Source organism: Diceros bicornis, unplaced genomic scaffold (assembly GCF_020826845.1).
Source record: "Diceros bicornis minor isolate mBicDic1 unplaced genomic scaffold, mDicBic1.mat.cur d_74_multi, whole genome shotgun sequence".
Classification (NCBI taxonomy): domain Eukaryota; kingdom Metazoa; phylum Chordata; class Mammalia; order Perissodactyla; family Rhinocerotidae; genus Diceros; species Diceros bicornis.
In genome coordinates, this window is record NW_026690930.1 from 1,036,584 (window position 1) to 1,062,308 (window position 25,725).

Sequence of the window (25,725 nt, forward strand, 5' to 3'; positions counted from 1 at the left end):
TTACTTACAGGAGTCTTTTATAATGCATACTCATTTAAAATAATTGCAAAGCATATTCTGTAATTATTCTGAGTCACCATTTCTACCATACAAGGTATGTGCTTCTGAGAAGTATGGTTGTCGAGTTATCTAATTCTTTCAACTGCCTTGGTGTTTGTTTATCAGGAGGAGGAAGACCTGCTTCTATTTTGCTTTCATTTTCTTCCTTACGGCTGTTATGCTATCCTTTTCCTTTGCTCTACTGTCATTGTTACGAACCCTGAGACCCCCTCCCCAAAGCTTTTATAACAAGGCAGTACAGAGAAGGGAGATTGTGCCTAGTTAGTTAAAAGAGTGAGGAGGTGAACTTTGCAGACATAGGGATTTTGTTGCAAACAACAAAAGTTTCAGTAACTATGAATGTTAATATAGAGTGATGAGAGGAGAAATATGCTCTCCTTTTAAAATTAAGATACACTGTAAATAGTTTTTAAAGTAAAATTTGATTTTTATTGGCTAGAATTTTTAAATGTATTTTTGCTTTAGCGTTTCATTTTTCCTTTATGAAAATGAAGTTTATGAAATGAAATAGACTTAAGAAGTCATTTAGCATTTTTGGTTGGTATAATTAGCTTTCTACTAAAAAAATGGTTTTTTGATTCTTTCCATGTGGAAAGCTCTCTATAACCATTGACTGAAGGGAAGAAGAATACGTACGAAAATGTCTCTTGGGCTGTGCTATAACGGACAGTTTTGAAACTTATTTACTAAGAAATCTGGGTCAGGATGCACCTGTACATCAGTTTCAGCTCAGCACAAAGTTTATTATGTAACTGAAGTTAAGCTTTCTGAAGATACTATGGGAAGATTTCAGAGCATCACTTCCTCACTGTGTGGATGTGTTATTTGCAACCAAATTTTTCAAATCCTGGGTAGATATTTTTTATTTTAAAATTATCTTGAATGATGATTTACTCCAGGACTAGATTTATGGGTAAAGACCAGAAATATATTATCATATTTTGCTCATTTTTGGATGATTGATACATGCTTAATGCTCAGAAGAATTTCTCTGCTTGCCTGTAGATTAAATTTCTAATAATATGTTTGTCCATGTAAATTTGAGAATTTCTTTGAATCACTTTAATTAGTCTCTATCTATTATGCTCTTGAAAAATTCTTACAGGGTGAGGCAGGTGGTTAGTGATGTGCTGTAATGGTCTCAACCATTTAGAATTAATCTCTAGCTGGCAATTGAGCTTTGTGGACCTGTAACACTTCAATTTCCTTGGCTTATAGAAAATATTTTAATTATCATTTTATGGTTCAAGAATCTTTGGATCTCAGCTTGTAAAGTGTTCTGGGTAGGCAGTGAATAGGGAATATGATCACTGGAAATGTTCTCAATGAAAACCTCCTTTTTAGAAATTCAGAGTTTAAAAGGCTTTTTAGAGGCTTTGAGAAGCCCTGGAGCCTCAGTGACCTGTGACATTTAAGGAAAACCAGTTCAGAGTTAATTTGAACACAGGGCGCAGTTTGCACCATGGATCTGTTAGTGTCCTGTTGAATTCTACTATGGTATACTGTGTTTGGAAACATTGTATTTATGTATACACATACCAGAAAGATTTCTTGCCATCAAAATCAGTTAGTTTCTTTCACTAAATAAATTTGAACAATTTTTAAAGTCAATACCAGTTAAAATGGTGTTTGCTGAGCTTATTTTGCAGTTATCTCAGAGTTTTAAAAAAAATGTCATTTTTTAAATTTCCAAAGTTTGTGTTAAGAAACATTTTAAGGAGGATGGGAAAGTGTGAAATCACAAAGCCAGAATGGTTAGAAATCATTGAGTTAAGGAAACTGGTTTTTAAAATTTTCTGTGATGTCATTAATTGCAGGAAAGTATGACTCTTTTACATCTCATTTTTTGTTATTCCCTATTTCTCAGTTCAGCATGTGCTTTCTTCATCTTTTCCTCTTTTTCTCTCAAATATCCTGTATATGCTACTAAATCTAAGATCATCTAAGATCGCTTCTTATCCTTTGAAAACTCAATAAATCGTTAAGCAGGAGCCTTAGTAATAGGATACTCTGTTTCCAAACAGAATTTACCAAATTAAAATTTTCACACAATTTCCTAGGATTGTGGTTAATCTAGGTTACTGTAAAGTATTTAGGCTTTTTTAACTGATAAGGCTAAGAGAATTGTATATGACTTGACTTTGCAAGACATTACTTTTATCTACATAGGTATGAGATCATGTGGGGGCAAACATTAATGTGTAGTTACCCCTTTTTTATACAGTAGCCTCCCCTTATCCACGGCGCATGTGTTACAAGACCCCAAGTGGATGTCTGAAACTGTGGATAATACAGAACCCTGTATATACTATATTCTTTCCTATGCATTCATACCTGTGATAAAGTCTAATTTATAAATTAGGCACAGTAAGAGATTAACAACAACAATAATAAAATAGACCAGTTATAACCATATACTGTAAAAATAGTTCTGTGAATGTGGTCTCTCTCTCTCAAGATACCTTATTGTACTGTACTCACCCTTCCTCTTGTGAGGATGTGAGATGATACAATGCCTACATGTTGAGATGAAGTGAGGTGAACTAGGCATTGTGATGTAGCGCTAGGTTAATATTGACCTTCTGACAATACATGAGGAGGATGATTGAGCCATGATGATGTTGATGGTTGGATGTCATAAGCAGATGATGTCCATGGTTGTTAGAACACAAGCACTGTGATACTGCGATAGTCAATCTGATAACTGACATAGCTACTAAGTGACTAATGGGCAGGTAGCTTATGCAGCGTGGATACGCTGGACAAAGGGATGATTCACGTCCCAGGTGGGATGGAGCGAGATTTCATCACGCTACTCAGAACAGCACGAAATTTAAAACTTACCAAGTTGGGAATTTTCTATTTAATATTTTCAGACCACAGTTGACTGCAGGTACCTGAAACTGTAGAAGGCAAAACTGCGTATAAGCGGGGAAGACTATACTGTTGAAATAGTTGCTTATTTGAGATCTTGACAACTGGTGGGTTACATATGATATAGTTGGGTTTAAAAATAAGAGTATTTTTTGTGGTGAAGAGATAAAGAATAGATGGAGAAAACTTTTTTGTATTTTTTTAAGGAAAATTTAAAAACATGCAGAAATAGAAAAGTTGCAGCCCCAATTTTGGTCCTTGGACCAGCAGCATTGGCGTCACTTGGGAGCTTGTTCAAAATGTAAAACCTTGGCCCCTAGCCCAGACCTTCTGAATCAGAATCTTCATTTTAACAAGATTCTCCAGTAATTCGTATTCATATTAAATTCATACGCATATATATGAAGCGGTTCATTCAGCACCTTGCCGCTTTTTTTGTTACTGATGTTGATATACATCGTTTTTATTTTCTGGGAACTCCCAAAGAACGGTGTCATAGGCCCTGCCATCAAGAGGCTGGGTACATTTCATTGCTCTAGAAACAATAATGCAACCAATAATCATTGAGCCCTTAACTCTGACTGAGCCAGGCATGGTGCACAGTACATGGTGCATTATGTGAATTTATCACAGTTCATCCTCACAAAACTCCTGTGGTGTTCACAGTATTATGAGTCCCATTCTCTAGAAGGAGAAACCAGATTTATAACCATTAAAAAAAAAAAAAAGCTATTGGGGCCAGCCTGGTGGTGTAGTGGTTAAGTTCACATGCTGTCCTTCCGCGGCCCAGGGTTCGCAGGTTCGGATCCTGGGCGCAGACGTATGCACCACTTATCAAGCCATGCTGTGGCAAGTGTCCCACAGAAAATGGAGGAAGATGGGCACAGATGTTAGCCCAGGGCCAGTCTTCCTCAGCAAAAAGAGGAGGATTGGCAGCAGATGTTAGCTCAGGGCTAATCTTTCTCACCAAAAAAAAAAATAAATTTCAAACTTCACTTGGATTTCATTGACTTTTCCATTAATGCTCTCTTTCTATTCCAGGATTCAACCCAGGGTGCCATGTTATGTTTAATTGTCAGCTCTCTCCAGTGTCCTCTGTTCTGTGAGAGTTTCTTAGCCTTTGTTTGATTTCCTTAACAGTCATCAGAAGTACTGGCTAGGTGTCCTGTAGAATGTCCCCCAGTTTGGATTAGTCTGATATTTTTGTTAGGATAAACTAGGGTTATCAGTTTTTAGCACGAATATCACAGAGATGAAGTGTTCTTCCAGTCACATCGTATGGGGAGCATAATATCCACGTGACATTACTGTTGATGATAATGTCCATCACTTGGCCAAGGTAGTATTTGCCAGGTTTCTCCACTGTAAAGTTACTGTTTGTTTTTCCCTTTCCATGCTGTATTCTTTGGAAGCAAGTGACTGTGTCTGGCTCACTCTCAAGGGGGTGGAGGGAGTGGGAATTAAGTTCCGTCTCCTGCTGGGAGGGAGTGTCTACATATATTATAATGGAATTCTTCTGTAGAGAAGTCACTGCTCCCCCGTTTAGTCACTCATTCATTTATATAAGCATGGACTTATGTATATGTATTTTATACTTTGGGCTATAATCCAATAAATTTATTTTGTTGCTCAAATTGTTCTAGCCTTGCCCGTTGTGAGCTTTCTTTCGAGTTGGCTTCTGTGTCCTTTTTACACATTCCCATTCTCTTGCCTTCGAGTCACTCATTTCTCCAAAGAGCTCTGGTCCCTTTTATTGGAGAAAAGGGTATTAGAAAGCAGATTTGGGTGCGGGGTATGCTCATTGCTACTCAGGTGTCACTACTTCTAGGCCCTCTCAGCAGACAAAGCAGACAGAGCTAGTAACATATGTATATATAGTAAACCACGTATGTCGGCATATCTATAGTTTTTTCTATATCTGTCCATCTGTATACATATTAAGGTAAACTTGAGTTTGTACTGATGTCTCCAGCTATAATCCTGAACTACAGGATTCATCCTAACCTTCCTTTCTTGCTCCTTTATAATTTCTATCTCCAACAGAGAAACCTGGTTCCCACCATCCTCTACCTGCCATCCATACTCTTCACCCTCAGCATATGGGTAAAGCAGTTGCAGAATTTCTAGGCTATTCTCACAGAAGAAACAAATTTACCAACTAGAATACAGTGTTTACATACAGTGTACAGTTCCTATTATATTTAGCCTTACAGTTTCTAGTCAAAACACCCGTTTTCCAAAGTTACTCAAGTTAGCTTCTGCCCCCCAACCCCCTTCAGTATGGTGATATCATAAATTTATAATAATGTTAGATTCATTTGTCACAGTTTGCATTCCATCCTGGGATACTCAGTCACATGGGTTGATTTTTTTTAAACTTGCACGTATTACATACACTCTGTGCTACACAGTTTTGTGGCCTTTGACAAATGCATAGAATCATTTATTCTCTGCCACAGTACTGTCAGAATGATTCCTTCATCTAAAAGTTCCCCTGTGTGTCCCAGATTTATGGAATCAAAATTTTCATTTTAACAATATTCCCAGGAGATTTGTATGCATATTAAATTCATATGCATGTATATGAAGCTATTCACCTGTAGTCATTCAGTATCTTGCCATGTTTTAAAATTATAAATTAACTTGGAGAAAGATATTATGACCTAGAGGTGATAATGGAATAGCCAGGTTTAAATACACAGTCAAGGAAGTGAGTATATTCAAATTCATGGGGCATGTAGGTATGCAAGTGAGGTGAAAGAAAATAGAATTGGGCAAATTATTGGACTAAAGTAGTGGGCTGTATGGCAGGTTTTCACAGAGCTCTTTAAGTTTTGTCCTCTTGATAATGATGAGAAATGATGTAGTTCGGAAAGAAGGAAGAACAAATGGTATCCAGAGGCATGATGGAGAGGAAGGTTTTTTACAGAGGTCATAGTCCCCAACAAAGATGTGCAAGTTCCCTAATAAAGAGAATGTTGGACATCCTAGCTTTGCAGTTCTTTACCCTGAGGTTTATTCAGTGTTCTGCTGAAGTTTTTGTGTGGTTTAGTCCCAGGTGGAGGAAGGAGAAAAAAGGAAGCATAGCTGAATAAATGCTACCTGTATTGAGGGATACCCCTGGGAGTGTAATACAGTCCATGTGAATGGACTGGTCAGAACCACAGATTTTAAGGAGGTACTCTAGGAATCTCTTGTACCAGAATCACGTTCTTATGTATGAATGACTGAGAAAATTGCTTTTCATAATTAAGAGTATATTATCTGTCCCTGTGATATGAGGTGACTGCTTAGTCAAAAGTCAACTTTAAGTAAATGTTAAACTGCGTTCAAAAGTTTCCTTGGTGTGGATAGATTAAGTGAGATCTAAGTTATCTTTGGGATTAAAGTACACAGACGTGAAAAGTTCTGGGTAATTACGCGCTACTGGCTTTTGGGATCTAATGTCTACAGTATCTCTCAGAGCTGAGGCATAAGGCACAAAAATAGTAGGGGGCTCTTTTCTTAATGAAAACCTTCTGTTAGCTATTTCACATCTCTCTTGTTGCTGCTTTCAGAACTAGAGTTCTGTGTCCTCAGATAGTTATTTAATTTAGATGATTGAGCAAGTACTGTGTGGTAGATACCATCAAATACTAAAATTTGAGATTCTTCTCTGAAGCTTGTAATCAAGAAAGAGACCTTAGCCTTAAATATTTGTAGCATCAGGTGGATATGGTAAATAGAGATACAGTCTGCACCACTTCAAAGGTAGGAGACAGAGAAGTGATACGTGCTATTGAGATGAATATCTCCCAGTAATGATAAGAAATGTGGGAATTGGAGACTTGCTCATTTATCTAGAGTGAGAATGAAAGCCTCTCTGTTCAGGGCACACTTGAGCAGAGACCTAAGTGAACTGAGAGTGAGCCATGTGGCTACATTGGGGGATATCAATCTAGGTAGTACAGAGACCCTGACAGTGAACTGTGCTGGGGTGAGGGAGCTGCAGCAAGACCAGTATGGCTACAGTGGATGGAGCAAATAGGAGAGTGGTGGAAGGTGAGGTCAGTGATGTGATGAATCCTGATTATTTGGGGCCCCTGTAGGAAATGGTACAGACTTTTCATTATGCTCTCCGTGCACTGATGTGTCACTAGGCCAGAATGATTCATGTTAACAGGACTAGGGTGTAGGGAAACCAAAGAGGGATACTGCATATTCAGTCACTGGAAGAGAAAGGAAGAAAAGGGGAGGGGAGGGAGTGAGTCTGGGGTCATAGTGGGCAAAGGGGAGACAGCTGCACCACAGGGGCTGAGAAGAGCTCAAGGGTAACACCCGGACCCCAGTTCTCCTGCAGGGATATAGTCATGGCATGGAGTCACTCTTCTCCAACCCTCTGATCTCCTAACTGGGCTCCCCACTGACCAACCCAAACAGAAGCCTAAGGCAAATGAGCTCTTTGATATAGTCCATCAACCTGCACAGAGCAGCGTAGACTAGAGGGGAGAGTGCCAGTGTTTGCCATTCCACATTCCTTATATACAGGGTGTTCCTCTGCAGTGTGTTTCTCATGTGTGTCTTAAGGGATGAGGGTCCTCTGAAGGGTTTTCCATTTTGATGATATTCATAGAGTTTTCCCTTAGTGTAAATTGTGACGTGACTCCCTAGGGCTATCACCAAAGGCTTTCCTATAGCCATTGCATTCTTTAGGTTTCTCCCCAGTAGGTCATCTTCTGGCACACAGTAGGGTCAGAGTTTGTGTTGAAGGTTTTACCACATACAGTGCACTTAGAAGGCTTCTCTCCAGAGTGAGTTAACGTGTGGGTTATTGAATGCTACTCCATATTGATCAGATTAGAAGGATGAGGGTGTGCTGAAGGCTTTTCTTCACTGAAGGCCAGACTCCAAGAGGATTCCCAGTGATCTCTGTCTCCTGGTATTCATATCCTGTGTAGTTCCCTCCCACTCTGTGGCAGGATCAGTCTGGGTGACCAACACAATCCAGATGAAGAGAGAATATGGCCTTCTGAGGCTAGGTCATAAAAGACTTACGGCTTCTGCATGGGCTCCTTTGGATCACTTCCTTTGGAGGGTACCTGCTGCCATATTGTGACGATACTCAGCACCATGGAGAGACCTACATAAGGAGAAACTGAAGGACCCCTGCCAACAACTGGCACTAATTTGCCAGGGATGTGAGTAAGCTATCTTGGAAGTGGACCCTTCAGTCCCAAAGACTTTAGATGACTGCATTTCTGGTTGACATCTTGCTTCTCATGAGAGATCCTGAGCTAGAACTACATAGCTAATCCATTCCTTAACTCTTGACCTACAGAAATTGTGAGGTAATAAATGCTTGTTGTTTTGAACCGCTAAATTTTAGGGATAATTTATTACACAACAAATAATTTATACATCCGATGTGAGTCCCGAAGATGCCCCAGAGATGGCAGATCAATGAATGCTTTCCCACAGTTACTATATTCATATCTACCTATTATGAATTCTCTTATGCACAGAAAGGTAAGAGTTAGTGGTGAAAGATTTCCCAAAATGATTGCATTCATAGGGTTTTTCTGCAGTGTGAGTTCTCACATGTTTCTTAACAGATGAGAGATTATTTAAAGCTTTCCCACAGTCACTGCACTCATAGGGTTTCTCTCTGTAATGTATTCTCTTGTGCACAGTAAGAGAAAAACTACTGCTGAAGGATTTCCCACACTCATTAGACTCACAGTTTTTCTCCAGTATGAGTTCTCACATGCTGTGTCAGATGTGAGCTCTTCCTAAAGGCTCTACAACAATCATGACATTCATAAGGTTTCTCCCCTGTATGCATTCTATTGTGGACAGTAAGGGAGGAGCTCATGCTGAAGCCTTTCCACAGTGATTACATTCATAACGATTCTCCCCAGTATGAACTGTCCTGTGCCTTTTGAGGATACATCTAGTGCGGAAGACGTGAAAACACTGGTTACATTCATAAGGCTTTTCTCCAGTGTGAATTCTCACATGCAGTCTAAGGGATGAGGGATTACTGAAGGCTTTCGCACAGTCACTGCATTCATAGGGTTTCTCCCCATTATGTATTCTCTTATGAACAGTGAGGTAAGAACTGCTGCTGAAGGATTTGCCACATTGATTGCAATCATAGGGTTTTTCTCCAGTATGAATTCTCTTGTGCTGAATAAGATTAGATTTTGTGCTGAAGACTTTAAAACACTGATTACACTCGTTGAGTTTCACTCCAAGATGACTTCTCTCCTGTTGATTAAGAAATGAATGCTAACTATAATTTATAATATTTTTAATATTCAATGCTATCATAGGAATTTTTCTTCCAGGAATTCTGCTATGTATAACATCATTATAATTGGTGTTTTTGCCACTTTGAGTGCCTGTATATGATTTCTGCTGGTTTGAGTTCTCAGAAGTTAAAAAAGATGGATGCTTTGCCATAAGTCCTTATCAGATTCACAGAGCATCTTCTGATAAGTTTAAGACAAATTTATGTTTGAAACACTCAATATCTGAGTCACATTTATGGAAACATTTACTTTTGTGAACACTCAGGGAAGAAAACATTTTGGAGATAACTTATGCTTCTCTCCAAATTCACAAGAGTTTCAGGGTATCTCTCCAGAGGGACAACTTTTTCTTGGGAAAATGAATCCCTTGGTAACTTTGTGGCTTTTCTAATTTATGGTATTTTCCTACTGTGGAAAATCAGAAATCTTACCATTTTTAAACCTTTAGATTGTTCTTCTCTAAAAACATGCTGCTTAGAAGTTAACCCTTGGACTTTAAGTAAGAGTCTCCAAATCCGAAACAAATTGAAAAGAAATTTAAGTTGATAAAGGAAAGAAAAGGTAAAATGCACGTGTTAGTGAAGGTAGACCCGAAGGGGTTAGAGATTTTCAGGAGGTTTGCAATGAAAGGGACACGAGTGTGAAAATTTTAGGTTTGTATTAAAGAAGACTCTAGAAATATTGAAATTGATGCTGATGGAAAGAAGGAATTGTCAGGAATGTAAAGTGAGAAGGAACTAGACAAAGAGCTCATATGAGACTTAAATTTAAGAAGGAAGAGAGAGATCTTTTTCCCCCCTCTGAGGCCAAAGTAAAGTATGAGATAATGAACAGAAAGTTAAAGAAAAAGCAAAGGAGGTCCACGAGGAGGCTCATACTAAACGTTTTTGGCCTTCTTGTCGGAAAAAAAGAGCATTTTACAAATGTGTCTGATGGACATTTCCTAATGTAATACTCCAAACTGTCAAGCCACAGGACAGAGAGGTTCCTGACAAAGACTCATATATACCTAGTGCTCACCTGGCCCCGGTGCCTGGGAGAATTCCTCTTTCCTCTGTCCTCACTTTATCTTCTTGCTCCAATTCGGAGAGCAGACTAGGTTTATCAACTTGATTCCCTATACATGGAGAAAAGACATATGATGTAGGGGACTCTGCATGGGACAAGAAGCCTCACCGTGGAACTGAGGCCCACACTTCTATAGATGAGCAAGTGTGACTTTAGGAGCAGCAGTACAATTATCCTTAAATTCTAACAAATATAGTAAAACTATCTTTCACCAAGAAAAAAAAAATGTAAGCATCCTCAGTCAATATCCAGGGTGATGGGGGATAACTGGTCCCAGAAGTTCATGCCTAGTTTCAAATACAGACTTAAAAGCCCCAAAGCTTTTATCCATGGAGAACATGAAGTCAGGCCAAGGAGTAGATCTTCAGTTGATAGGGAAGGCATTAGACCACAAGCTCCAGGATGGTAGGGACCTAATTCCCTAATTCCTAATTCCCAGCACAGACCTCATTCACCACCATATTCCTAATTCCTAGCACAGACCCAGGAACATAAAGGTGCTTAAGAAAGACTTGTGAGAAGTGATGTCAGTGACAATGGTGGAGTAGGTAACTCTCAAAGTCCAACACTCTACAAAACACCAGCAAATAAACTGGTAAAAACTGTCAGAATCAACTTGATTGGAACACTGGAGAGTTATAAGAAGTTTACAGCAACCAGAACAATGCTTAATCAAAACAAAGAAGTGAATTTGGTAAGAGAGCTCTGTGACACTTTAACTGACCCTGGCCCATCACCTGTTCCCCACCATGGCAGTCACCTTGAAGACAGCAGCCTGTGTTCCTACTACTGGAGGGAGCAGAATGGATTTTCTTCTCAAAGAGCTGTGGTTGCTTGTTTTGACCTGTCTGGTGGCTCCCTGAATGACTGGCTCAAAGGGCTTGCTTTTATTTTGTCTAACTCCAAACTCTCTCAGTGCTGAGGTGGCTATGAAGGGTGGAGGGCTGGGGCATGTGCCAAACACATTTAAATGTATTAGCCACTGCTGCCTGGGGCAAGGGAAAACCATTGAACCAAACAAAAGACTAACCAAAAAGTCTAAGAGGAAAGCAGGGAATAAGATGTTTCGGACAAAAAAGGCTTCGAAAACCTCCCACATATTCCTAGGTATACGTAAGACCACGCACATACCCATTCCTAGGTATACGTAAGACCACACACATACCCAGGGCTGGGTGCATGCTCCGAAAAGACCTGAGAAGGCACTAAGTCCTCACCTTTGATTGACCTTCCTGCTCTGCACAAGCAGGAAGTGAAGGCTAAGACAGAGTTGTCAATCGCCTGATTGAGTTTTGAAAGCCTGCTCCAAAATATACACAGAGACCATTTGCAAAGACTCTGCGTTTTTGGGTTCTAGGTATTTAAGGAAATCTCTGACAAATCACTAGCTGGCCATTAAGCTAACAAAACAGAGACTTCAGTGGCCACACATGACTAATACAGACATTGCAAAATTAGTTCAGAAATGTCACCAAACAAACAACACCAACTACAACAAGCAACAACAACAAAACTTAGGGATAGGGGGAAATCTGATTTACAGAATTGCCAGACGTCCAGTTTTCAACAACAAAAAAAATGAGTCATGCAAAGAAACAAAAGTGCTTGGCCCATTACAGGAAAAGGAAATTAACAGAAATTGTCCCCAAAGAAGGGACTTTCCAGACAAAGACTTCAAATCAACTATTTTAAGTATGCTCAAAGAGATAAAGGAAACCATGTACAAAGAACTAAAGGAAATGGAACTCTTACCAAATAGAGAGCATCAAAAAGATAGAAATTATTGGGGCTTGCCCAGTGGTGTAGCAGTTAAGTGTGCGTGCTCCATTTTGGTTGCCCAGGGTTCGCAAGTTCGGATCCCGGGCACTGTTATGAGAGGTTCGGGGATTCGATCGGAGACGTAAAAGACACTTTCCACTCCAAACAAATGGACTGAAGGTATATTTTATTATATAGAGGATAGTGAAGGCGATAGTCTGCAAACAGATCCAAATAGGTCAAATATTAAGAGGGAAAAAACATCAGCCCGACTGGAAAGGGAAAACACCCACATCGGCTGAAGAGAAATGACACAAATCAACCAGAAAGAGAAACACCAGGTTGACCAAAAAGAGAACACATCAGATCAATTACTTTATATCAAATCAATTGCTTTACATCAAATCAGTTACTCATAACATCCACGCCCCACTGTCGGGAGAGCTCTGTCAATCGACGCGGCTGGGCAAGGATCACACGTCCTGGGCAAGGTGTCCCTTCCACAGGTGGAACTCTCACTAGGGCTCAGTTTCGAGCAGTTTTTATACCATCAGTAATTTTTAGAGTAAGCAATTACAGAGTTTGCAGAGCAAGCATTTAGTGTTTCCATGTACAAATGGTTATCAGCGGCGTACGTGCACTGAGCCCCCTGGCTAACGTCCCAGCCCAGTAGTTGTGTACGTGCATTGTTCTCTTTGGTTATCATCTCAGCCCGGCACAGATGGCCAGTCCATTCTGGGCTACGATGCTCCAAGAGCCTTGAAATGTTACAACTTGTAACTCTCTCCGTGGGAGAAGGGCCAGTTCCCACCACGCAGAAAGCAGCTTTGTATTTCTTTTTGTGCTGGTGGCTGTAGGTCAATGGAGCGGCCAAACATGGCTGTACTCATGTCAAGACACGCCCTTAATAATTTTTCTTTGTCATTGGATTTTGCCAGCTTTACTAATGGAGAAGGTCTTTTTACATAGATGTAATTAGGTGTTCTATTAGCTTCTTTTACTTGTAATTCCAGCTCCTCCCCCAGGTTTAGGAAGTTCTCAGCTAGTATTTCTTTGAACAAGCTCTCTGGTCCTTTCTCCCTCACTTCTCCCTCTGCAATATCTATAATCCTTATGTTGCATTTCCTAATTGAGTTGGATATTTCCCAGAGAATTTCTTCCTTTCTTTTTAGTCTTAGTTCTCTTTCCTCCTCCATCTGAAGATTTCTATATTCCTGTCCTATAGATTGCTAATTCTATCCTCCAAAATATCAGCTCTGTTATTTAAGAACTCCAGATTTTTCTGTATCTCATTCACTGTGTTTTTGATCTCCAACATTTCTGATTGATTTTTGTTTATAGTTTCATTCTCTTTTGTGAAGAATTCCCGCTGTTCATTAATTTTGTTCCTGATTTCATTGAACTGTCATTCTGAGTTCTCTTGTAACTTGAGTTTTTTTTTTTTTTTTTGGTAGCTATTTTGAATTCTCTGTCATTTTGATTGTAGATGTCTGTGCCTTCAGGATTGATTTGCGGGTGTTTGTCTTTTTCCTTCTGGTCTGGAGTATTAATATATTTCTTCACACCCTTTGATGGGGTGGATTTGTGCCTTCGCATAGTGATAGTGTCTGGTCACAGATTCCACCTGCCGCCCCTGGGGGAAGCTATGTATTCTGAGCTTGCTGTAACCCCTGGAACTTGTGCCTGTCCGAGTCTGGGCCACTCCTTGAGATTGTAGCAGCCATGTGGGCTCTCCCACCAAATGGCAAAGTGATCTCATGGGGGCTCAGAGCTGCTGCTGGCTGCTCCTGCAGTCCTGCCAAGATGAGCTCCCCACTTCAGGGCTGCAGCAGTACTATGGGCATTTGTGGCAGCTGGGAGCTCATTCACCCAGGTGCACAGATCTGCCGCCATCTCCTCCTAGGTTGCACCAGCTGTTGGGGTTGGCAGGCAGGGCCTCCCCACTGGGTCTGAGCCTGGGCTACTCCCTGGGACCACGGCAGCACTCTGGGCTCTCCCACAGGATGGGAAAGCAGCAATCACTTGGGGGCTCACGGATGCTGTCAGGTGTTCCTGCAGTCACGCTGAGGTGTGAGCCCACCCATAGCAGTGCTATGAGTGCTCCAGCTGGGAGAGTAGTTGCATGCATGTACAGGGATCCTGGGGGGGCATAGAGTGCTCACCTATCTCCACCACCTCCCGGGGGCTAGTCCATCCCTCTTCTGATGTATAGCTGTGTAGGTCTCTCAGGCATCCTGATGTGCTGTGTGCATATCCTCCTCCACTGATCAATGAATGTGCGTTTAATTGCAGTTTGCAGGGAGAGAGACAAAGGGAACAGCTTACTCTGTCACGTTGCTGATGTCACTCTCCAGGTGTTTTTAAAGAAGAAATTTGGAGGATATACACTGCCAGATATCAAGACTTACCATAAAGCTACAGTAATTAAGACTGTTTGGCATTGTGCAAAGATAGAAATGTGGAACAGAATATAGAGTCCATAAAGAGACATGCTGACATATGGAACTCTGATTTATGTTAAAGATGCCACTGCAGAGAAGTAGACAGAGGACAGTCTTTTTAATCAGTAGTGTTCCACCAACTAGATGTTTGTATTAAAAATGAAGCTTAATTCCTACTTCACAAGGTAGATAAAATCATTTTGCACTGGATTTTAGATCTAAGAGTAGAAGGTAAAACAACAAAACTTCAGAAGATAGCAAATATCTTCATTGTTTGAGGCATATTAAAAAATATTCTTAAACAGAAAACAAAAGAAGATCCATGAAAGAAAAGAACCAAGCATTTAAAGGTGAATAAAGTAAAGAGAGTACCATACAGGAGATCAAGTGAGAGATACACACAAAGTAGGAACAACAGAGAGAAATTAGAAAAAGTAAAACACTTAGAAATGAGTGTCCTAAGGATCGAGCCATCAGCTGGGTCAAATTCTGCTGTGTGGTGAAATAAAATAAGGATAAAAAATGACAATTGTATTGGGCTTCATGTAAGTTGCTGATTGTCCTTAACGAGAACAGATTGAGTGACATAGTGGGCAAAACCTGATTGAAGTGAGTTGAGAAAAGAACGTGATTTGAAGGAGAGGAATATTTAAATACTAAGAACCCTTGCAAATGTTTGCCTTAATGATTAGCAGAGAAATAGGAAAACAGTGCCAGAGTCCACTGAGTAATAAACTGGTCATTGAGTGTGGCACAGGACATAGGTCTAAGGAATAGGTTGGGGTAAATTTATGTGAATTTAGACTTTATTTTATCACTTGCCAAACTGATATGAACTGGGATAATGGATATCCATTTCCTGGACTGTGAGTGAGACCAGTTCTTCAGACAATGGTCAAATAGACCTAAGGGTGAGGCTGGAGATGTGTGCCATAAAGTACCCTTAAGGGTTACCCAAGGGCTGGTCAGTGACCTCCTCCCTGGGCATCACAGGAATCCTGCTGGGCTGTTTTTGCTGATCGCAGTACTGACTCTTTCTGATGCTGTGTTCTGATGGATGCAACATCTCTCAGTTAATTGCAAGAAACAGAATGTTTGCCTGGGGAAGAAAGAATCCAGTCTCAGGATGGGGTAGTTCCCAGAGCCTTGCTGACTCCCAGCCCTGATGAAATCACTGGCAACTGTGATGGAAGATGTTGCTCAAACATGCTTTTAACTTTTGTTTTTACCAGGACACAAGGTGCCAGATGCAGAGCCCCAGGGCAGGGAAGACCCCTGAGCTCCTTACTGAGAGCAGTGACCAGGTGGGCTTGGACTCAGAGTGACAGGCAGAGGAGACCAGAAGCAACTCTGATCCATAACAACTCTGAGGGGAGATCTGAGCCAACATATATTGCTTCTGACAATGCCCTAGTTTTTGGGCATTTGTTATTTCTGATGAATAACAAATATTTCTGTGGGCTTGAATGGCAGAGCAATTTTAGATGCAACATGTACCCTGCACAGGGGTAAACTTTCCCTGCAGAGGGCTACACTGTAGGTCTCCTTCCAGCTCTGCTCCTCTGCCCACCACTGACTAGGGGTTTTGCCTCAAACTGGTGAGTCACAGCTGGGATGTTCTTTCTGCTTCTTCAGCCCCTCCTCAGGCAATTTCTGTATTCCATGTGCGCAATGAGTTATTCTGACTGTTTTGAGTACATAAAGCCTGGTGTCTACAAGGAAGCGGACTTGGTGATCAGTGGGTTTTTCCCCTCTATATATTGACCCAGGATTCAGAAATGCAATGGAAAGTTTTTGTGGTCCGTCTAAGCAAAGAAGTGACATTTTGTATGTAAGTTCGTGTGTGTATGTGGGAATATCTCTAACAGTTATGAAAGTTGAGTATGCAAGCTGCATTGAGATTCTCTCATGAACTATGAATCATCAGCTCCTTTCTTTTCCTTTATTTATTTTTTTTATTGTGGTAAAATTGGTTTATAACATTGTATAAACCCCTCTTGGCTCCTCCATATTCCCCACAACCTGAAGCCCCGACAGTCTCAGGTTCCCCTTTTCTGCTTAATCCTCTGAAGTTCAGATTCACCCGGGACTTCCAGATCAATCTCCCTCGTTGGCTCCTCTCACACTCATGGGTCCTCCATGATGGGAAACAGGCCAAGATGGGAGGAGTGGGTCAGACATGACTCTGCAGTCACCTTGGGACTTGGGAGCTGAAATGACTAGCTGTCTGGGAAGCCTGAATCCTAGAGTAACACCAAGGCTCTGGAAAGAGAGTGTCTGCTCTGGATGTGAAACTGAATAAAACTCGGGGGGAGAAATCCGAGGGAAAAGAAAGAGTCCTTTTTCATCTTTCTCTGCACAGAGTTCAAGTAGACTCACAGCAGAGGCTCCCCAACAAGCAGCCCAGAGCATCCCAGGCGTGAGGCAGGCTGTCCTGTCCTGCAGTGGGTCTGTGGGAACAGATTATGTTGTCTGTGCACACTGTGCAGACGACCACAGCTGAAGATACCCAAGGGCTAAGAATTAAAATCACAGTCATGCCGCTCACTCAGACTTCCTGGCTGTGAGCTTCACATTCTCTGTCATAAGTAGTCCTTTGCCTAGAATGCACTCTCTGAGGATTATAATAATGATAATAATAGCTATCATTATTGACTACTTAATATCTGCTAAGGAACATGATTGGCAGGCTCTGCGTGCATTATCTCAGTTACACTCACCATTTTAGGGTTTTATTCCCATTTTATAGCTAAAGATATGGAGACTCAGAAATATTAAATAATAAGGAAGGAAAAAAATTACTAAAACTGAATTAAACACCTAGCCAGACTATCTCTCAAAGAAAGAAATAAAGACATTTTCTGACAGACAGAGAGACTCAGAGTTGACCTCCCACACGCCTGCAGTGAAAGAACCGGTAAAGAACGTTCACCAGGAGGAAGAAATGTGAACCCAGAAAAACGTAACAGGAGTCGTGAGTAAAGGAAAAGAATAGTCTGTCTAATTTGGTATTAGTTTTAAAACAAGACATTAAAAACACATTTAACTAAAACGCCAGATGATTACTACATCGAAGAATAGAGGAGAGAAGATTCATTTAAAAAATAACTCATTTTTTAGGGAAGATATAAATAGTAACATACTCCATTATTGTTGAACACGTTGCTCTCAGTAGCTGGTAAGTTTGTCGGCCAGGAGACAGTGACGATGAAGAGGATTTGAATAACCCAACAGGCTTGATCAGCAAATAGACAAATCCCAGCACACAGTGGCTCACTGTTAGACTCATGACGCTGAGAACAGTCTTTCTCCTGATAGCAAGATGCCCGAATGGCGTGTCAGATTTCCAGCCATACAGATCTAAACAATGAGGGAAAGGCTGCTATTTCATTATATGCAATTGTCAATCAACATGCAACAGAAAACAGAAAAATAGAGATCTAGAAGTGAATATCTTACTTGAGAAGACAGATACAACAGCTCTTTAGTGAAATGTTATGTCAGGGTCTATTGGAATATTACACAAAAAGCACAGTCCATTCAGACTAGGTAGGTTTTCTCTGTGACTGTGAGGGCAAAACTCTAAAGACCCCCATGACTTTCATAACTCTCTGCTGACCTTAAAATACAAATAAATAACACACTTAGGAAAGAAAAATGAGAGAACAACACGAAAAGGAAAGATCTCCTTTCTCTCCTCACCTGAAACTTAATCTCTCACCTCAGAAGGATCACTGTCTGCATCTTCTCTGTCATGCAAAGGAATTGAAGAAAAGAAAAGTATTGGTATATATTAAAGTTTCAAGAGCTCAAAGCAAGAAGACATCAGGACCCCTGCAGAGGCATAATGTAGTGTGAGCTCCATGTCATTTGCACCGTCTTCTTTTTTCTTCATCGTGTTTGTCGGGACGTCCTTGTTGGCCCCTCACTCTCCCTGCCTCTCTAGCGAGTCTGTCTGCATCAGTGCTACCTACCGCCAGTCTCTCTCTTGCCGTCTTCACTTTCCCTTCCTGTTTCCTGATATCCTCCTCAGTCACCAGAAGTTGTTTGCAAAGGAGCTGTGGGATGTACAGACCAGCTCCTGGGATCATCTCTGCCGAATCTGAAGACCGGGCAGGGGTGGGCATGGGACTGGAGTTCAGACCACCTGTGGGCACAGCTGGCAGGGATGCACCTGTGCAACTAGGTGCAAGATTCGGCAGGGCTTTGGCAAGGTCCAAAGGAATTAACAGTTCTCCTGCACTCTGCAGGCCTGCAGACCTTGCAGTCTCTTCTGCCAGCAGAGTTGTTGGGGCTGCTCCAAGGCATCTGACTTCATTGCCAGGATGGGGTGTGATTCTAGTAACTGGCCTCTTGAATATGTAACTGGACATCCTCAAAGGGATGGAGATGCTCAAACCAGGCTTTGGGTTGGATTGGTTTCCACAATCATGTCGCTTCCTCTGTGATGATTTGACCATCATACTTCTTTTCCTCTTACCTTATAAAAATAAATTGTGAAAGTGGATCAGAGTGATGATTGAAGTCTGCCTTCTCAGGACAGTTATCTCAGATGTCTTGTACTTCTACCCTCCCTCTCCCCCTGTGGGGATTTATCTGACCTGTGCCCTGGGACATCATCAAAGACATTTGGGTCAAGAACAGAAAGCTCGAGGTCAAAACTCAGGACTACTGCAGGTCATTTCTCCTCCATCTTGTAGACATTCTCCTTTATGAGTATGACTTGATTCTCTTTTTGTCCTTGTCACTCTCAACCACAAAAGCCCTGGTGTTCCCTGTCAGGACACATGGTCGCCAGTCTTTTTCTAAATCCCAAATCCTACCATTCCTCTGTACTATATGACTATTCATTTGATTAACCCATTGACCAGTTGGTGTTCATAGCTCCGTTAGACCTTAAATCAGTAGTGAAATGATCATTCACCCCACTCCTAGTGACTCACTCTCATATCCCAGATGTTTCCATCAACCCAGATGATCTTGTTCAATAATAAATAACTGAGAAAACATATTCACCCACCAGAAATTCCTGATTTCCAGTTTTTACTCAAACACTCATACAACAGGTACCTGTTCCTCAAGATGGAAATGATGCCAGGTCTCCATATCCTTACCTCAATTTCTCGTCTCCTTTTTCTGTCATTCCTGGATTCCATGGTCAGTAATCTCAATAATTCCCTTGGAATGATCCACAATTCCTGACTGCTCATAATATCTGCCTTGTAAAACCTGAAACTCAAAAGATCCCTATTATCTGCGATACCTTAACTACTGCTGGTCTTCTGATAACTGCTAAGAAAAGCATACAATGTGATTATGTTGGTACCACTGTAAATCCAAAATCATCTGCATCGACTGGGAAGCTTCCATAATGCCTGGAAATTTTTTTTTTTTTAATTTTTATTTATTTATTTTTCCCCCCAAAGCCCCAATAGATAGTTGTATGTCATAGTTGCACAGCCTTCCAGTTGCTGTATGTGGGACGCGACCCCAGCATGGCCCGAGAAGCGGTGCGCTGGTGCGCACCCGGGATCCGAACCCGGGCCGCCAGCAGCCGAGCGTGTGCGCTTAACCGCTAAGCCACGAAGTCGGCCCTGGAAATTTTACTTCCTTTTCATGTGTTGGCATATTTGCTCCTTGATTTTTCACAAAGTTTCTTTCAAATAGTCCCCACTTTTCTTTTTCCTTCATACATATTCGAGGTCCCTTAACTTGCCTGATGTTTCACAGAGAAATTGCTCTCTCTACTCCTTCCCCTCAGGTGTGAACCACTGAGCAAAGGTCATCTACATCATGTATCTCTGTGGCCTCACCTCCAACCACCTCCTCAGACCACTCCACACTCCATCTGCCCTCACCATTCTCTGGGTATTTCCCTTGTAACGTCACAATGACTCCTTTGTTACCCATCTCAATAGGAACTTCTCATGATTCATCTAACATGATCTTCAAGTGTAAAACTCTTAAATATGTTTGGGTCAACTTAGACATGTGACTCTTATTTGACAACTGTGAACATTAAATCTCAGTACAGAGAATCTATGTCTGAAAAAACTCAACTTAAAAATGGAGATTGTGCTGTAAGTAGGAAGTATACACTGGATTTATGAAACCCAGGGAAAAAATGTAAACTATCTTATTATTAATGTTATATAGACTGCACCCACAAATGATAATATCTTGGTTATAGTGGGTTATAATATACTATTAAAGTTAGTTTTACCTGTTTGTTTTCATTTTTTGAAATCTGGCTACTAAAAAAATATTAAATTCCATAATATAGAGTGCTTAATGTTACTGTTGGACAGCACCAGTGAAGCCATCAGCGAAAATAAAGCCCAGAGAAAGTGGTTAGGGAAATTTTTTCCCTAGAAAAGGAGTCTACACTGGCCCACACTGCAAGATGCAACAAAAACTGTCATACGCACATGCACACACACACACAACACTGACAGAATGAAACACACATCCTCCTAGAGTCCCACCACTACTTCTCAAATGCCATGAGGTTGCACTCTTACTTAGTCCTAAGTGGACTAACCTCAAGAAAGAAGTAAGAAGTCAAGGTAATTTACCAGTTAGGAAGATCTAAAACCAGAGACTAAAGATCCAGATATATGGTGAATTTCCTGTCATGGCTTCTGTTATTAATTCAATATGTTATGGAGACTTTTCCAAGGAGGGTTGTTTTAAAACTCCTTTTTTCTTTACTATGTAAAAATACACCGGCTATGTAAAGAATAATTACTCCAGCCAATCAATGAAAAGGAGATGACAGAACATGAACAACCCTTAAAATAAGTCACTACTGGATTAGAGAGCCAGTCAGGGAACAGCTGACATTGGGTTAATTTGGACTTAATTAGGCTGATTCTGATTTCATGACCGTCATATTGATTGTATTATACTAGAACCTACAAAACTTCCCAGCCCCCCTACTATTTAACCACCAAGGCCCACCAACCAGACCAGTCCTTGCTGACACATGCCCTGCCTCCATCCCTTCTGACAACACCTGGACAATTTTCCCCAAATCCCACTCTGTCCCTGCGCTCCTCTACCTGCCCCAGGCCATGGAAGCATTTTCTCCAAAGTTCAGGCCCAGCTCTGGGGATGGCACGTCTCCCTCGAGTGAAGAAAAGGATCAGAGTGCAGACCCTGTGAGCTGCAGCAATTGGACAAAGACTGGGCTTTGCTGACAGAAAAGAACCTTTAGTGGGCACGGTTACCAGGTCCAAGAAGCCCCAGTGATTCCTCCAGGGAATGTGATGCAGGACAGAGCAGGAATGTCTACATGTGATTTGGCTTGGGAATGCCTGTAGGGTGACATAGGTGACATTGGTAATGCATTCGCCAATGTTGTTCACTCATTTATTCATCGTATGTCATGGAGTGCTTTCTACATACATCCAGGCAACACTCTCACCCTCTGGGGCTCACAGGCAGTGTCAGAAGAATTTCTAAATTTTATTTATAATATATAGCTACAGTACTGGTAATACACTAGGTGTTCCAAGCATTTTTCAAACATTAACTCCTTTAATACTCTCCATAAACCTACAAAGTAGGTATGCTGATCATTATTGCCAACTGAGAGATGAAGAAACTGAGGCACCAATCAGGTAAATAACTCGGTCAATACAAATATCTAGGAAGGGATTGAGCTGGAATTTGGACATGAGGAGTTAGCTCCATAGTCTGTGCTCTTAACTACGACATTTACTCTCTAAAGACTTCACATCATGAAAAAATTTGAACAGTTATCCATTTTCTTGGTGCATTGAGTAGTCACACTATTTTATCTGTGTCTGAAAAATAAATACCTGCGTAGAAACTACTGCACATACACACTCAAATTACATCTACCAATGTCCCCAGTCCCTGAAAATTAATACAGAGAACATTTCAGAATTTTTCTTGCCCAGATTGGGAGGAATCTGGGGAAATCTCAGTGTTACTGCAAGAAGCTGAGAACAGGCTGGGAGTGGATCTCAGGGGAAAGGTGTCCTCAGGAGTCACCATTGAATGACAACATTGATGGGAGGGTTTCAGCAGTGACTGAATTCAGGATCTGGTGGTATTTTAACCTGGTGCTTATCTTCTGGCTGTGGGTTTATGGTGATGCAGCAGAGGGAGAAGGGATGGTTCACTGTGTTCTTGGGGAAACCAGACCCATGAAAGAGAGGGAATGACGGTTTCCTTAAACAGTGGACTCGTGGTGGGAAAAATTCGGCCTGGAAGAGACAGTCGTGTGCCTGGTATAACCAGAAGGAGTTGCCTCTGCTTCAGCCGAAGCAGACAGCCCTTCCTCAAGCACTCATTTTATCTCAATGGGAGGAAGGAGGAGGAAATCATGTAATGCTCTTCTGGATGTGAGACCTGTGATGGTAGAGACTGTGCTAGGAGGTTCTGAAAGGCTGCCCTGAGGCATTTCAGACCTTTGCTGTGACCAGAATGACAAGTGTAAGCACCCTCCCTAGGTCTGGGAACAGTTAGTGTGTCAAGGAGAAGGCTCCCTGGTGCAGAGACTTACAGGAAGAAGCGAGTTTGACCAGGGAAGGTCAGAAATGTGGCCAGTGTGGCTTGAGGGAGCCTGAGAAGAGAAAGGAGTGAAGAGAGGAGGGTGATCAGGCTGGATCCTGGGACATGGTAGACTGTTACTTTCTGTTCCTCTGTGACAACATTACTCCAAAACCTGCCACCTATAAAGTACAAATATATAACATCTCACAATTTCTGTTAGCCAAGCATCAGGCATGGCTTAGCCCGGTGTCTCTGCCTCAAAGTCTCTGTGAAGCAGGGGCTGTGGTCTCAACAGGTCTCAAATGGGGGAGGATTCCCACCCAAGATCACTCACATGGGTTTTGTCAGGATCCATTTGGACTGAGAGTGTGAGCTCCTGTCTGTCTGTTGGCTGGACACGCCCTCAGTTCTCTCCTATGGAGCCTCTACATAGTGCAACTGAAAACATCAGCACTTGCTCTCCCAGTTCTGGTGATTTGATAGAGAGCGAGAGCGATAGTAAGAGCGAGAGAGAGCGAGAGCGAGAGAGAGAGAGAGAGAGAGAGAGAGATGGAAACAGAATGAGGGAGGTAAGTAGGGAACCTAATTAAGCCAGTAATTGGGAGGTGACAGACGTTTTGTAATTAAAACTTGGAAGTGACATCCCATCACCTTGGTTGTGTTCTGTTGTTCAGAAGCCAGATACTGACCACTTAGTGGTGACACAAGGATGTGCACTCCAGGAGGCAGGGAGCATTGGGAACATTGTGGAGGCTCCCACCACATAGAACAACATGAGGCTCTTGGGACTGATTCTGAGTAAAACAGGGGACCGTGGAAGGTTTAATGCCAGTGGATCACAATGTCTGAATTTCCTCTAATTTCAGCCCCTTCAGGATGCAGACCTGAAAATGAGGCTCAGAGCGGCAGTGACTTACCAAATATCACACATCTGGGACCTAGAGAAGTTCTGACTGGTATTCTATGTGATGTCCTACTCCTTGTACTTCATCCATCTCTAAGTGTGTGCATTAGACACATGTGACACCAGCCCACAGGTGTTGTACGTATTATCACATATACACCTGATGAGGCCCCTAGGAAGCTGTTTTTAGCCCAATCCTCATTGTGCAGCTTGGGAGACTGGGGAGATCTTGAGAGGCACAGCAGCTTTTCCAGGACACAGAACTGGTAGGAAAAAAGAGGTCTGACCTCAGCTCACACCCAGAAATAATGCTTCACAGTCTATCTGGGCACCCCTGAGTCTAGTCAAGTTGACACCTAAAGTTAACCATCACATCATGCCTCTATCCCACCAAGACCAACAGGGATATCACAACGTGACCTATGTCATTTAAATTTTCCAGCACACATATTACAGAAAGTAAATACAAACAGATGAAACTCCATTTTATAACATTTTTATTTAACCCAAGAAATATAATTATTATCATTTCAAAATGTAGTCCACATCAGTACAAAGAACAAGATACTCAGGTTTTCCACCCACTGGGTCTTACTGGTGAATTTTAATGAATACTGGCTCCTCATATATCTTAATATGATCCAATATATAATTTTCTCCTATCTGTTTGAGTTTTATTGTATCAAATGGAAATCATTTTCTCCTTATTGTCAAACTGCTCTGCTATCTATTTTTTAAAAAAATTCTAGTTATATTGTGTTTATGTTAGAAGTGAAATTAAGAATTTAAGGAGTTAAGAAGGCATTGATTCCAGCAAAAGGCTGGTTAACTAAAATGGAAGACGGTTCAAGAGCAAATCTCCCAAGAAAACCATAGGGTCAATGACATTGGAAAATTCAGGGTAGAATTAGAAGACACATGGACTGTGATTACAAGGGGAGTAGACAGAACGTGGGGAGGAATAGATATCAGAAGTGAAAATACACAAGCATGTTCCAAGTTGATGAAAGACATCAATCCACAGATTCAATTGATTCAAGATTCCCTAAGCAGAGTGACTACACAGGGAATATTAATGAACCAAACCTTGGTCTAAAATCCAAAGTTAATGTAAAGGATTTTAGGGACTATAGAGGCCAAATAAGCAATAAAACGTCCAATTGGTGATTTCTAACCATAAAGAAAATAAGATAGACATCAACAGAGCAGCATTTTTAAAATGCTAAAAGAAATCTCACATCAAACCAGAATTCTACACCCAGCAGCAATAGTGCTCCAAATAAAGATGTTCTAGAAAAACTTAAAGTGAAACTTTTCATTGTTAGTAGCCTTGAATTAGACAAAATACTGCAGTGAGTTATCACATCCAAAGGAATATGATCCCAGGTTAAAAACCAGGAATGCAAGAAGGACTGAAGAGGAAAGGAAAGGATAATTTATAAATAAATATAAATGAATTTTATTTTGTGAAGTAATTCTAGAAATCTCTCATAGGGATTAAAATATATATAGAATAAAATGCATGAAAACAGTAATACAAATGTCAGGAAGCTTAAAAATAGAATTGAAAGTGTTGAAGGTATTAGCATTTGGGGGAGGAGGTAAAAGTAATTATTCATATTAGACTGTATTAAGGATTCAGAATTTAAACATTAGTGCAATTAAACAAAGATTTTTATGTGATTTCAACGAGTAAGTTTATAGAGGAAATAGTGGAATAATAAATGAGTTAAATCAACATCAGTGAAGTAAAGAGAGTAAAGGAACATTAATTATTCAGGTCAAAGGGAAGGGAAAGAGTAAGACA

The 25,725-nt window shown here is 41.1% G+C and overlaps 1 long non-coding RNA gene across 7 annotated transcripts in view; it reads left to right on the forward strand.

Annotated features, from left to right (window-relative positions):
* LOC131402349 (uncharacterized) overlaps positions 1-25,725 on the forward strand; it is a 277,855-nt gene that overhangs the window by 247,759 nt on the left and 4,371 nt on the right. For 2 of the 7 annotated variants that reach the window (XR_009218572.1, XR_009218569.1), the window contains one exon: positions 23,881-24,019. The exons of 1 other annotated variant lie outside the window; for it this stretch is intronic. This is a non-coding gene — a long non-coding RNA (uncharacterized LOC131402349). Of the gene's footprint in view, positions 1-23,880; positions 24,057-25,725 lie in introns of all 7 variants that reach the window. 4 more of the 7 variants (XR_009218571.1, XR_009218575.1, XR_009218570.1 and 1 more) reach the window with 3 other exon arrangements.